The sequence below is a fragment of the Phyllostomus discolor genome, chromosome 2, assembly GCF_004126475.2.
Source record: "Phyllostomus discolor isolate MPI-MPIP mPhyDis1 chromosome 2, mPhyDis1.pri.v3, whole genome shotgun sequence".
Lineage (NCBI taxonomy): Eukaryota > Metazoa > Chordata > Mammalia > Chiroptera > Phyllostomidae > Phyllostomus > Phyllostomus discolor.
The window spans coordinates 107,111,952-107,127,410 of record NC_040904.2 but is presented as its reverse complement, the minus strand read 5'-3'; the positions used below and the strand labels follow the sequence as shown (position 1 = coordinate 107,127,410).

At 43.6% G+C, this 15,459-nt stretch overlaps 1 protein-coding gene and 1 pseudogene across 2 annotated transcripts in view; both read left to right on the top strand.

The window, feature by feature from the left end:
- The first annotated feature begins 4,140 nt into the window (after nucleotides 1–4,140).
- BDH1 (3-hydroxybutyrate dehydrogenase 1) overlaps nucleotides 4,141–15,459 on the top strand; it is a 39,962-nt gene continuing 28,643 nt past the window's right edge. Inside the window, exon 1 of one of the 2 annotated variants that reach the window (XM_028504676.2) lies at nucleotides 4,141–4,770. The gene's annotated coding sequence lies outside the window, so the exon portion shown is untranslated. The remainder of the gene's footprint in view (nucleotides 4,771–15,459) is intronic. The other variant, XM_036018302.1, reaches the window with a different exon arrangement.
- Nucleotides 5,736–8,433, top strand: LOC118498918 (annotated as a pseudogene).

The following is a 15,459-nucleotide window of genomic DNA, read 5'->3' as shown; positions in this document are numbered from 1 at the left end:
CACTAAAAGCAGTTGCCATATAATTTCTAAGTAATTCCAGCTTGTTAAATTACTCACAGAAACAATGTCCAACTGGTTAAAAAAATTATGTTCTCCAAATAGCATATAAATGTGGACTTTTATCCTTGTCTTTCAAAGCAAAAACCTTCAGACAATTGGTGGTGTGCTTAAAAAAGTCCTCTTAGTGGGACAGACTTGGGTCGGATCTGTCATTGTCACTTCCTGGCTGTGTTGCTGTGGGCAAGTTATTTAACCTTTCGAAGCCTCAACTTCCTCAGCTGCAAAATGAGGATAATATCTGGCTGCATTTGGGACTGTTGCAGAGATTAAGTGAAGCAATGCACACAAGGCACCTGGCCTAGTGTGTGGTACACAGCAATCGGTCACTGACTGCCAAGTTGCGTTACCGAAGACAGGAACCTACACTGGGTTATCATGGCATTTGTTCCAAGAACAAAGCCCAATGCCTGGGATATAATAAGAGCTCAGTACACATCGCCTGAAGGAAGGAAGATTTATCGGTTGCTGTAGCTTGGGGTGGGATGAACAGAGGTGGGGTCACAGTTGTTTTTTTAATCTCCTTATGTTTTACCCTCTTTAAAGATCCCAATTACCTCATAAGAATTTTGCTTAAATTTCCAGTCTATGACCCCCAACTCTGTGGCTTAAACAAACATTTTAATTAATTAAATCTAAAAAAGTTAAGAGACAGAAAGGGTGTTGGGATGCAGGTACTGATGCTGCTCCTCTTTCTCCCTTAAGGTCCCAGAACTTGTCTTCCTTGCTTATTCACTTCAGGGAAAACACTGGGTCTCCAGTTCTCACTCACTGGTAGAATTCAGTATTACAGTTATGTGAAGACCATGGGCTCTTTTCAGCACACTAGATTCTGAGCGTCACAGCTGTTTTAGAATACTCTGTCGGGCCTTTTCTTTCCTTCACTGTCAATTTATAGAAAAAGCCGCTTGATAGTTCAAAAATTCTTCAGGTTAAGGGTTAGATTTCCTGCCCCCCCAAAAAAAATTTTTAAGGAAAATTCAATTGCATTGAGACAAACAGAAGACTGTGGGTTTGAGATAGTACGAGATGGCGATATTATTCTTTACCTCCAGCAGAACTAAACACAGAGCACTGCACATGTGGATGGGGTCCTGCAGGGCTTTGAGGTGACTGGCTTTCTGCAGGATTTCACTGCACCATCTGACATTCAATGCTTAACACTGAAAGCAGAGAAGACCAGGGGTATTCAAAGATGGGGCAGGGCTAGACCTAACATGTGAGGGCTGGGGCCTAGGAAGATGAGGCAATGGGTAACTTGAGCTAGGACTCAAGAATGGCATGGGCTAGGAAGCAATTAGGAGCTGATACAGGGACAGGAGAAACCACTATGGCTCTCTGACCAGTGGTATCTTCTAAGGGTGCTTCATTCCTACTAAGTCTTTTAGGATGCTATCTCTTTTACAAAGCCTGTCCTGAACACCTGCCAGAACTCCCACTACACTGACATGTCCCTTTTTTAGACTTACAGGAAACTTCTAATAGTTTGTTTAGCTTATATGCATATCTTGTTTACCTCTTTGAAGACAGGGACTAAGAGCTCTTTCTCTCCCAAACCTAACTTGATAATTAGCAACAACACTCTCTTGGTGTTGAAATGAGATGAAAATGTGCTAAGTACCTAAGACCCTGGCCTGAGGCCTCTTTTCCAGGCAGAGGAATTGCTTTTGGGGGTGGGCTAGGGGGCCGTAGGAAGGGGACAGCATCTTGGCACAGGCTGTGTTGGGAGTGACCTGGGTCCCACACCGTTTCTGCATCCGTGTTCAACTCCAGAGCTGAGTTTTTGCAGTTTCAAAGTGAGTAGCCAGGACCATGAAAGGAGGGGAGAGGTTTAAGGTGGGGCTGAGAATGGCTTTGTGAGACTCTTACCTAGTCTAGCCCTTCAGTGGGACCTCTCTTCTGGGAGTCTTTGTTGCTGATACAGGGACAGGAGCAAACATTGTGACTCTCTGGGTGGTGGGATCTTCTGAGGGGATTTGCCTGTCTCTGAGAGCTTATTAGTGATGTCCTGGAGGGCAAGGCAACTGGGAAAGAAAAGGAGCAAAAGCTCAAACTGAACAAATCAATTCCTTGTTAGCAGGCTGGGAAAGCTCTGGTGAGAATGAGTTCTGGAAAGTGGACTGAGATATATATTTTGGGTTAATTTTTGGCTTAATCTGAGTTTCCCCCAAGAAGACCCTGAACAAGGACTTGGTCCAGGTAGTTTATTTTGGGAATGAATCCCAAGAAACAGGAGTGGAAGACTGGGAAGAGTCAAACAGGCAAGGGGTGGAGGGAGAAAAAGGCAATCCAAGGGTGCATTATTGAGTTGCTCAAGTTGGGCACTACCATGGGCAACTGGAGTATATCTTAGGAGCAGAATTTCCCACTTCAGGAAGAAAAGGAGAGGATTTCTCCACCAGCTCCTGTCTGCCTTGGTCAAGGGTTGTCCCATGAGGTGTTAGTTCCTTTGCACTTTTGGGTTTATGCACATGTCAGAATGGCAAGTCTCTTCTTAGAGGAGTCCCAGGCCACAGTGACAGAGAAGCCCTAAGGCAAGAAGATACCAGGTGCAGCTGAGGCAAGATGCTCTTGGGTTACACCTGTATGAAGCTGGTTGTCACAGCAAAGCTGGGATAAAAAGATAGACTGGGAAGATGAGGTTGGCCACAGGAAGAGTCTGATATAACCACAGGCAGGTCAAACATTCTTTTCCTGTCTTTATCAATAGGACTATATTTTCATTTAATTCTCAGTCCAAAGTAGGACTTACAGTTTTCCTAGGTGGGATATTAATTCCCCTTTAATTAACTGCTTTTCCGGCAATATCTAACCCTAAAAGTGTAACCTGCTGGCTCAAAGTAGCAATTCATTGTTATGGCTGTTACACAGAGAGTAACCCTTTTGAAACACAGCACTGAAGCAACTACTCTGCCTTGAGTCTGTCTGTGAAATGGGTACAGAGAACCAAGTGCATCCTCCTTCCATGACTGTGCCAGTTTTCAAGGCTATGTGTGCCAAGAGATGGGAATAAAGAAGGCATAGCCTTGGCCCTGAAGCTCATGGTATGGAGCTGACAGTTTCTTTAAAGTCCCACCAGGCCAGTTAACTCTGCAACACTGCCCCTTCCCCCATTTTTATCTGCCTGGCCCTTTCCAATCAGTCCTTCTCTGTCAATAATTTGCCCCAATAATTTCCTTTCCTCCTCAGCTTATTTCTTATTCTGGAGGCTTGTTGTAGGTCAGGCAGCCTGATCTGTGCCCACCATCTTCTGTCATTGTACTGCTGCAACTCTGGGAAGCTGGGCTATTCAACTATTTTTAAAGACTCTTCAGAGCAAATCTTTAAATAAATTTCATCTGATTAAAATATAAATTTAAAAACTAACTAACCAAGCAGGGAAACCATTTAATCTCTCATCTAAAGAGAGCCTATCAAGAGTGAAAGGGATGTCTCTAAGTATTACGCTGACTAGGGAACTAGAGTATAAGGTCATGTTGTACCTTTGAAACATGTTCTGGGAGCTTGGTGGATTCCTAAATTTGTGAATACTGTGGTAGTTTATACACTCATACAAGACTCAGTAGAATTTAATTTCCTGAGAGTTACTGAATTTGTTATGAATACATAGCAATGGTTATGCAATAATGGGATTTGAATGCTGAAATTTTGCTTGCTACACTTGGTAACTGAGTTACTTCTGTACATCAGTTTCAACATAATTAAATCTATTTTATACACAATGGAATTTAAAAGCATTATCTAGTCCTAAACTATATGTGGTTATATTGGTATATTCTTTGGACTCTATATAGATTTCACAACAATTCCTATCATGCAAAACAGGGACACACCTTTATGAAAAAAAAAAGCTCAAATGTGAGAATGACTCTTTAGCCCATAACTTACAATTTTTGGTGTTACTATGTTGTTATTATTTTAGTTATATATACACGTGTTGGATTGAACACAAATAATGTTGATAGCCTTATATTTTGAAGAAAAATATTTGACTGTATCTTTAAAAATATTGTATTGTTTATGCTATTACAGTTGTCCCAATTTTCCCCCTTTCCCCTCCCCCCAGCCCCACTAAGACTGTATCTTTACAAAGATATTTGTTGGCCGAGATGTCCAATTAAAAAAAATACTAAATATTAAAATAATAAATACCAACCAATCAACCAACCCTGGTGAGCTCTAAAGACAGCAAACATGCATAGGACCTGGAAGGAGCCTCTTCCACACTAGCATTTCCTCATTTCCTGAAGCGGTGACTTCTCTTCCCCGGCCAATTGCAGGAGCCGGACTGGGGTGAGATCTGCGCCCAGCTTAGCTGCGAGACGGACTGGCAGCAGGGGGCGCCTAGCAAGGATGGGTAGCTTGGGCGCTTAACGATTGGGGGAACCTCTGTAGGAGCAGGGCCAGGCCGGATGCCCCAGAGCCCAGGAGGTGGCACAGGAGCACCCCCCGCCCTGGCAACGTCCGCCATCGCCACCCGCATCTCGACCCGCCTGCGCAGCCAGAACGCCAGCACCCGAGGTGTCTAGGAGCATCCGGGTATCTGAGGCCTCGGGAGAGGTGAAGGGCCTTAGAGAAGGAAACGGCTGCAGTGCCCCCAGTGCGTCCACCAAGCTAGGAGCGCTGGTACCTGTGAAGCGCCGGTACCTGTGAAGCGCCGGATTAAGGCGGGCGCACCAGCAAAGCGCTCCGCAGCCGCCCATTTGGTTTGGGGTAAGAGGAGGGGTCTGTATCTCTGTTGCTGTGCGCCGGCGCCCTCTGCTTAGTTTGGTTTGACCTCGCACCGCCCCTTCCCTGCCGGGGGTTGTAAGTGGGACGGGCGGCTGCGGAGTGGACAAGGCAGTAAAATGGTCGGATCCCACCCATACCCGTTTCAGCCTCTGATGGTCCTCACCCGCTGCCCTCCTGGGCCTTCTGTCCGCCTTGGAGCCTCGCCATTATTCGGTGCTCTGCAGGAGGAGGCCCAGGTTGGAAAAAACGGTCCCAAGGCTCCCGTAAAACTCTCCGGACTCATCCTTCCCTGCTGCTGCATTTTACAGAAAGGGGTCCCGACCCCAAATAGGGAATGAACCGGACCGAGGTCACACTGTACTGCTGCTTTCCAGTCCCGGGCCCTGAGCACTGCTCCCCTCTCCGCCATATCTCCTCTTAATGCCCCGCACCGCGCCTAACGCTCCGGTGCCCTCCAGGAGGCTCTATTCTCAAGGACGTGAGGAATGCTCCCTTCCCTAGTACTGTGGCCTTGGGAAGAATGCTAGACAGAGGTCAGGCCTCCGGTACAGCTGTTTTGAGCACTAGCCAAGCCGGCGGCTGCTGGAGTACTGGGTGAGTCACAGGACTGGGAACGGAAGAGGACCAAGCAAGGTGGCAGCACTGAGGGGCAGGCTTGGGAGTCTAGTGTAGGGGTGGGAAGACGGGAGCCAAGGGGGCGCAAGGGTGGGAATGCAGCGGAGCTTCCTCGCGCGATGCAGCTTCAGCCAATGGGAGCTCAGCTCTGGGCGAGCCCCTGCGGCTACCCGCCTCAGGCCCGCCCAGGCAAGTTGGCTCAGATTGGCTGCGTGGTACAGCGTGCAGCGGCGTCTGCGCATTTCAGGCGTCGCACGCTCTGCAGCGTGCTGGAAGAAGGCTTGAGACCCAGCGGTTTAGGGCGGTCTGCGAGCCTCTGGCGCGGATCTCTGCTGGCGTAGTTGAGCTCTGTGCTGTTTTTTCCAGCTGGTCATGCAAATTCTGAACATAGTCAGCTGATGTAGAGTCTCCGTTTAACCTTGTGAGGGGGTGCACAGGCAAATAGTTCATTGTATATGGCCACCTGCAAGCCTCTTGCTGCCTGGATCTTGTATGACGCAGCTAATGTACTTTCTACCCAAGCGTTGGCTTCCGGTCCGGTACAGGGCATATACCCGTGGCGGGCAAGGAAGCTGACTTCTGAAATGTGTGTAGCTTTCATACTGTCTGTCCTATACACTTTTCTAGAACCTCTGCTTCCTATCAGGCACCATAATAGATACTTTGCAGGAGCCAGAAATCAGTGGTTCAACACGTGGGTCCTTTGTGTGGGGCACTCACAGTCCAGGTGGGGATTGGTAGTTACATGGGGGTTGTGAATGGTTGTAAACAGAAATACATAACTCTAATAGTACCCTCTCTAGGTAAGTGCTGTTACAGATGCACAGAAGCAAGGAGTGAAATGTGAATTTGGGGAGAGATTGATTTTTTGACTTAGAGATCAAGAAAGACATCTTGAAGGAGGTGTTAATTTGAATCAGTAGGACTTGGTCAGATGAAGAAGTCATATTTCGTATAGGATGAGCAAAACCAGTAAACTGGACAAGTATAGGGCTTGTCGAGGGATGGTGTAGCAAGTGGTATAATGAGTAGATGGAAGAAGTATAGCTGGAGATGGGATTTGAAGGGGCCCTGGTAAGGATCAGGTTTCTCAGTGTGTATACTCTGATTCAAAATGTGGTAAGCTCTTATAAACAGAATGTCTTCTTAGTTTAATCTGCCAGTTGGATTGACCCGATCTGCAACAAAATCTTGAAAATATCTGTAATTCTTTCTTCTTCCACATTTTACATTTAATTTGCCAGCAAATCATAGTAGGCTCTACCTTCAAAACATAGCCAGACTGACCACTTCTAATTACCTCCAAGGTTTTCACCAGGACTAGTAGCCCTTTATGTCTCCCCAGAGGTGAGTAACTTTCATCATTTCACTTGAGTTGTGCAGTATGCAACCTGCATGGTTGTACACTGTGGCCCCTGATTACTGCCATAGCTTCTTAACCCACTGAGTTATCATATTAAAATATAATTCTGATCATGGTATCCTTCTGCTCAAACCTCTTAATGCATTTAAATATTATGTGCCTTCTGTGTACAGGGCACTGCTAGGTATTGGGATAAAATGATAAATGAAACAGACAAAATCCCCTGGTCTCACATTTTACATTCTAATAGGACTAAAAGACAAATAAGATAAATAAGCACAATACATGTAATGTTATGATGTAAGTTGCCAAGGAAGAAAAAAATGGAAGTAGGGAGAGGGGATACAAAACGTCAGGGTGGGATTGATATGTTGGCCAGGGGATGTCGTATTGAGTAAACATTTGAGTAAAAGACTAAGGGAGAGGATGAGCCCTGTGGATAGTGAGGGGAAGAATGTTCCAGGTAGAAGGAAAAGTACAGGCAAAGGCCCTGAAGCAGGAGCTTGCCTGTCATGTTCCAAAGACAGCAAGAAGGGCTTTGTGACTGAGGTGCTATGAACAAGGGTGGTGAGAACTGAGAGGCACAGAGACCCAGATCATGTAGGGCCTTGTAGGCAGTCTATACTATTTTTGACTTTTATTCTGAGCAAGAATTTGGTACAGGAGTGACATGGTCTGATTCCTTTCTTTCGTTCTGCACCTTCACCCTTTTCCTGCATTTTTTATTTTTCTCAATTACAGTTTATTTTCAATATTATTTTGAATTGATTTCAGGTGTACAGCATAGTGATTAGACAATCACACTTTTACAAAGTATTCCCTCCAGGATTTACAGTGCCCACCTGCCACCACACATGGTTATTCCAGTATTATTGACTATATTCCCTCTGCTGCACTTTCCATCCCCATGACTATTTTGTAATTACCAATTTGTATTTCTCAGTCTTTACATCTGTTTCACTCAGTCCCCTAGCTTCTGACATGGTCTGATTTCTATTTCACAGGATCATATAGGCAATGTTGAACAGTGTCTGAAGTGGGGCAAGGATGCTTCAAAGCAGGGAGCCTAGTTGGGAGACTGTTGTAATAATCCAGGCAAGAAAGGATGAAGGCTTAGACAAAGATGATAGCAGAGGGAAGTACTGCTCAGAGCTCAATAGCCACAGTCTCTGGAGCTAGCTACGCAGCTGCCACTATTATTATGGCCCATTATGAAGCTGCTGACTCAAAGCATGAGCAGTTCTGGAGTTACTTTAAGAAGTCAAGGGTGCTGGACATGCTGACAGGTATTGGTAGCCCTTATATGAAGAATCAGAGATACCTAATAGTGCTTTGGATTTTTTAAAGCATCACTTAGGAGCTGCCAGCCCAGAAAATCTTGAAATAGAACTGCTTCACCTAGAATGGGCAGAAATGAAAGAGAAATATGAAACTATTATAGAAGAAAAGAAAAAACAGGACAAAACTTGCTCGGTATGAATCACAGGAGGAGAAATGTGCTGAATATTATTCTTCTCAGTTAAAAAGACCCTAAAAATAGTTTTATATGACTTGAATAGTTTATATAGTGTATAATCTTCTGAACACATGCTATAGAACATTTAATATGTGAGATTCACCTATTACACATCAAATGTTACAAACACATGTTCTTAGAATCACCGATAAAAACTTTTGGGGTGGGGGGGCTCCACATACAGGGCCCTCCCAGCTGCCATGGATGAGAATAAGTCTACCAAGACATGGTCTGCTTGGGGAGGAAAAGTGGCTGATCCCCCTACAAAAACTCAATTTTCTTTGGGTCTTAAAAGCAAGAGAATCCACAGTGTATCCTGAAAAATAAACCTAAACAGCCATCTAATTCATTACCTTAAAAGACATTCTGTTGAGATAAATGCTTTGGCTGAAAGAAAAGATATTTTGTGTATTAGTCTGACTAGGAATTATGGTACTACATAGTTTGTTTTAGCCAGGGAAGGTTAGCATGGAGCCGTTCCTTGGTTAGTTTAGGATATGAGCACATTTCTTTAAAATGAAGATGATGCTGTTGTTTATATTTTCTGTAGATGTTAGATAGGACCAGGGTCTCAAGGTCTGGGCCATTTTTACTAAATACTATGCTTGCTAAATGTTAAAATGTAGCACAGTATTGTGCAGACCAATTGGAAGCAGGATGAGCTTGACAAAAACCCAACATGGTAAGTGAAGCCAACTGCAAAGAAGAAATCAGCATGTAATGATCAAGTAGTATATATAAGCAATGGCTAACCCTCCTTTCAGTGAGACAGCTTTGGATATGAATCCTCTGTCTCCTTTACTTGCTGCAAGTAAATAAAACTACCTTGCAACAACCATGTTTCATACTTGACTAGAACATCTCAAGCAGTGAACCCCTTAAGTCCAGTAACATAGGCAGCTGGAGAGATCTGTGTGATGTGAAATACTTTTGCATGGGTTCCCATTTAATCTTTTGCTTGTTTATATAATATAGAACACATAACTCTTCTTTGCCACCACCAAGCATTAATTAACCATTGTGTGTGCCAGTTTGAACTCTGACATCACAGTTTCATTCTATGCAAGCTTGCCCTATCTGATAATGTTGCCTTGCTTGCTCTGTGCTTCATTGGGTCCTACTCACACACTGGCCTTTTCATGCTGCTTTTCAATTTTCTATAATAACAAGTTACCCTAATTGTAATTTATATAACTAAACGGGAGCACCCTTTTTCCCTGCCTTATTTAGTTGATTAGTTGAACACAGAACAGAGACAACATTAAATTCTGGATTTACATACAACTTGAAATGAAAAGAGTGATGTGGAAAATTATAGCTTGCAAGTATAATTATACAGTGCTTCTTTTCTTCCAAAGTATTTTTCTGGCCTTGAATTCATTTTATCTTCATTGTCCCTGTGAAGTAGGTAGGGTGAGTATGAGGAGAAGATTGGGTGCTAAATTTTTAGGCCAAAGACAGATATTAACAGAAATTATTTACTAACTGAGAATCTTTGGCACATCAGTTAACTGCTCTGAGATTCACTTTCCTCATCTGTTAAATGAGAAGAATATCTTATTTTGCTGTGTATAAGGTGCACTTTTTTGCCCAAATTTTTGAGGGAAAAATAAAGATGTGCATTATACAGGGGTAATGCTAATTCTGTAGCTATAAGTGTTTTTAATTCTTTTATTTATGCTTATGCATTAAAAGTAACTCTAGAAAGCGATAATGCTATCTGTATGCAAAATAATACCCTTGAATGTGATAGTTGGTTTTGTTTCTAAATATAAATAAATAAATCATTGAATTAAAAAATTAAAACAACTGGAGGGTAGGAGTATAAGGGGACTAAATGGTAATGGAAAAATATAATAAAGATTATATAAAAATAAAAAAATTAAAAATCAAAAGGTTTTTTTCCTGAAAGTTTGGGCCATAAATATAGGTGCACATTACACACTGGAGTGCATTATACACAGCAAAATATGGTAATATCTGTGCAGCCTACCTCACAGGGTTGTTGTGAGGGTCAAATGGAATGTATGTGAAAGATTTATAAGTGGTAAAGCACTGTATTCTCTAAAAAAAAATAGTAGCAGAGGATCCTAGACATATGGTGAAGGTGGTGTCAGGGTTGGCTGATGATAGCTTGGCTGTGGGGTGTGTAAGAAGGAAAGGAGTCAAGAATGAAGAGGATGTAAAGGAGCAGATGCTAAGGGCCATAACACAAGCTCAGTTTGGATGGGTGACATTTGCAACACCTATTCAACATTTAAGTGGAGATTTTGGGTGGGCAATTGGATATATAAGTCTGGAGTTCAGAGGAAAAGCCTGGTTAGAGATAAACATTTGGGAGTTGGTAGGATGTTGATCATATTTAATGCTGTGAGAGCTTGCCATGGTAGTGAGAAGAGGCCAAGATTGCAGCCCTGAGACTTCATCGTTTAGTGGTCTGACCTGAATTCGGTAGGCAAGCCCTGTTCTCCTAAAGATGGAATTCCTACTTACTCTGGCAATTGTAATTTTGGTAGCTCTGGTAATACTTTCCCCCAGGGGAGGCCAATTTGTAACCATATGTGTATATATAAATAAGCCCTGGCTGGTGTGGCTCAGTGGATTAAGCACCAGCCTGTGAGCCCAAGGGTTACTGGTTCAATTCTCAGTCAGGGCCCATCCCTGGGTTACAGGTCAGGTCCCCTCTAAAGGGTGCGCTAGAGGCAACCACACATTGATGTTTATGTCCCTCTCTTTCTCCTTCCCTTCTCCTCTTTCTAAGAGTAAATAAATAAAATCTTTAAATAAATAAATAAATACACACACAGACTAATTTTTATTTAGAATCCATAACTTTGCTTAGATTAACCTGTAAACCCACTTAGTTCACCCTGGATGTCATAAGACAGGAGTGTCCAACCTTTTGGCATCTCTGGGCCACACTGGAAGAAGAGTTATCTTGGGCCACATGTTACATACACAAACACTTAATGAAAATTGATGGAAAAAAAAGATTGTGCTAAATTTTTGTGATATCTTCCACCACAGATAAGCAAAAAAGTCCTCACCATAATAACCCTAATTATGCAGCAGCCCTTTCAATAATCTTTTAAAATAATCAAACAAGTCCCAAGTTTGTGATCACTAATATAGAAAATGCACATATCTAAATAATAAAACTTAGTATAAAACAAAGTGATGTTGTAAGTACATTTACAATTTTGTGTTGGACCAAATTCATAGCCATCCACAGCTGTGAGCGGCCCACAGGCACGGGCTATGGGTTGGACACCCCTGTAAGGTTTGTGTGACTGTTATCTTGTAATTTGCAAAGCATCTAACAGAAAGGCTTAGTAGTCATTTGTTCCATATGTACACCACCCCTGACATTGAAGATTGCCAGAGTGGTTTGTAGGAATAAGCCCAGGGTGCCTTGCAAGACCAGGGGCCTGATCCAGCTCAGACTGCCTGAACCCAGCCAAAGTAGCCTGGAGGACCCTCTACTGACCTCCTCCTGAACTATTCTTATTATACCCTCATTATAAACTAACATCATCTACCATTTTTGAATATGTGACATGTGTATAGGCATGTTTTCCAACTGTACATGCACAGGAATGTCCCCACCTACATGTGGGGTGACGATTCTCACCTTGAAGTGTATGCATGATTTCCCAGAATAAAGATGAATTGTTCATGGATGTGCCACTTTGGGAATGAACTCCTGGTGCGTCCTTGCTTGCTAGCTGGAAATAAAATTTGTTCCTTCTCATAAAATCACCTCAGAGTTTACTTTTGGCTAGCAACTGTAGAGGACGAGGTTCAGTCCAGTAGCAAACCAAGAAGTAGAGAGGGTGGGGCCCATGTTCCTGTTATCATTATAAAATCTACAGTGCGGCATTCTCAGAATGTGGAACAAGTGTAAGAATTAATAATAATCTGAGAAAGAACTTGCTTTCAGTGGGTTTTAGCCAATACTGTTTTGGCTGCAAGTAACAGAAACTCAAAGCTGCTTAAATCCACATGGAGAATAAAGACTTTGCATACTACACAGAGCTGAGGGATAGGAGAGCACCACAGCTTCATACGCAGATCTGCCTGTCAACCTGTGGTTGGCATCAATTCAACACCAACAGGAATCCCCAGTGTGGGATGGGGTGAAGAAAAATTTTATTCAGTGCGAGCATCTCAATTGTGATATAGCATGGCTATGAGAACAGCACCACTGTGAGAACAGCTTAATGATATTACAGTTCAATTATGAAGCAGCACAGTTGTTAGGAGGCACTGGAATGAGGCAGCCCTGGGGCCAGCCCCTCTCTGGCTAAATAGCTCTGCTCTGCTCTGTTCCAGCCTGGTCTGGTCTGCTCTGCTCCAGTTAGACATCTCTAGGGTTTCAGCCCCAACAGAGAGACAGTCTTCAGTGGAAAGGGAAAGTATGCTTCTAGAGCCAGAAGGGAGCTGACTTTAATATAGGCAGAAGTCCCTATCCCTGGCCCCTGATTGGACTGTCCTCATGCAAATGAGGACTCCAAATCCTCATAAGTTTGGTCCAAAAGGCATGGTCCTGATTTGTCACAATGAAGCTGCTCTGATTAGATGGTGAAGGTGCTGATGGAGATATAGCTGTGCAGTTCTAATGGGATGGGGAAAGCCTCAGTCCTATTGGTTGAAATGGGATTCCAGGAATTCCTATGTAAGGTCTGACTCAGTTGGCAGAAACACGGTGCAGGCAGTCAGTTCAGTGCAGAGGCAAGCAGTTCAGTGCAGGCTTCTCCCTGAAGTGCAGTTTGTATGAGAGGCCTCTGTGTGGAAATGGCTGATAGGCTCTGTTTTTTAAATTTGAGCCTAGTTAGCCACCAGGAGCCCTACTTAGTAGGCATTTTCTTTCTAAGGATCCACATGCTGAAGGGCACTCTGTTGTTTTTTTCTCTCTCTCTCCACCTCCAACTCCATTCCTTTCTGCATGTGTACCTGGCTCTTCTTTCTCTACAGATTGGCTTTCTCCATCTCTCTGTGGCATTAGGCCCAATGTAGCATAACTGCCCCCTTTCTCCACATGTTCCTGCCCACAGAGGCTGATTTGCATTCTTTCTCAATCAGTGCCAGGGGACAGAGTGATGGAGTCATCTTTGGTCAGGTGTCTCTCCCCAACCCAGTAGGTCATGGTTGGGGGGAGGTCTCACTGTGCAACTACAGCTGCAGAGGCCAAATCATGGGGGTGAAAGGCAGGTCTGAGAATAGGGATAAAGTGATCAGGACAGACATCCAAAAGATGACCACTGCAGAGAGTGTTTGTGAAGTATTCACTGGAGAGAACTGGCCATCTCCCAAATCTAATGGGACTGGAGTGCCTCAGACTAATCCAAATGTCGGCATGAGGTTTGCCAAATTAGCATCTCTTAAATACAGCTACACAAGAGTCATTGCTGTATTTATGATAAAATGGTGGTGAGCACAATGTCTACTATATCATTTGATGTTCCTATATAATGCTTTTAGACTTTTGTTCCATAATAGTTATTTTTCTAAGGAATAACAGGCATCTTTTTGAATGAGGGCTTTGAAACTTGTCAGGGTGCTCTTTTGCAGGGCCTCAAGGAAGCCCCCATTAACTGTGCAGTTAGCAGGCATAGCTAAATTGAGCTGGAACTTTTAGGCAACACTATATATATAATAAACAATCAGAAGGGAGATAGCCAAAGGATAGTATGTATCTATCTGATGAGGAATCTGGTGAGTTTGAGATTCCCATGGTGTCCAGGCAGTTAGCAGTGGTGATCTGGGTAGGCTTAAGATAGTAAGTGAAAATTGTTTGTATTGAGTTCAAGCATAACTTAGCTGCCTAGCTAAAACACTAGGCTGACCAAATGAAACAGCTAAGTATAATAGAGACTGCCAGTTTTTAGGCTTTGGGGTCTCACCGTAGCTGGTCTTAAGGTCCTCAGTTTGGGGTTCCTACATGGTATGGTTCCTGCCTAAACCCAGATTGCCCACCCCAGTGGGACAGTGCCTTCCCTTCCCACTTGGTTGTGCCAAGGCCCATTCAGACTTCCTGTCCAGAAATAAGTGAGTTCTCTTTCCTGCCTAAGGCCTGCCTTCTGTGTTACTTGTTTCTTGATGATGCCCCACCTTTTTCAAGGATGTCAGCACTGGGAATGTCTGTCCATTGCAGGGGGCACCTTGACCCTGACCCACAGGAATAAACCCAGCTATGTCATCTGTAAGATAATCCTGTCCAAATGCATCAATGGAGCCCAGCATCAGGGCAAGGATGCACACTGTATTTTTGGTTAGGGGTGCTCACCGGTTACAATGGGTTATGCATTAAAAATTGAAAGGAGGTGCTCCTGAGAGCAGATGCAAGTGTTCTCAGTGAAGTTTATTCCAGATTACAATTGACATAAGAGAATTTTGATTTTGCCACAGTGTCTTATAAATCTGGTTGCTGGGAATCAAGACCCCCTGTGTCAAGTCTCCCTGGGACAGCTCATTGAATTCAAAACTAAGGAGACTATCTCCCAAACCCCACAATTCCTCTGCCATTCTCTGGCACCTACTTCCCACAGTCATTTCTGATTCTAAACCAACAGGTGAGTGAGGAGCATTTCAAGTTTGAGAATTTAATATTTACAGAGAATGAAGCCCAGCTCAAGGCATTAAGATGGCAAAGAACCCTGGAGAGTATGTGGGAATCCCACTGCCTATAGTACTGTTTGGAGTGAAAATAGCAATGTTTTTAAAAAACCTTAAAAAAGAAGAAAAAGATTTACAGGTCTACCATTCTTCATATGAGACAGCATTGTGAATAGTGCATTCATTATTCAAGGGGCTGAGCTTTTGTGCACTTTATTTTGACTCCAGCACTTTTGGATATTGCTGACTATGAGGAAAATAAAATTCAAAGCAGACCTCTATTTGGAGATAATATTGAAGCATTCTCTGCCACAAGTATTGAACATAAGGGATAGAAAGGTCTTTAATTATAGTCAACTGGATTTGAAAACACCCAGTGGTGGTGGCCTCAGACTCCAATTCTGGTGAGAGAAGGTGAAGATGTGTGTGCTCAGCCAGCTGGTCTGTGCTTGGGTGGGGTGGAGGTCACCCAGGTAAACAATCTGAGTCCAGCATGGGCATGATGGGCATTGGCCTTCCATGGAGAGCCAGTCTGGATGGGGCGGGGGTCTCTGAGCACACA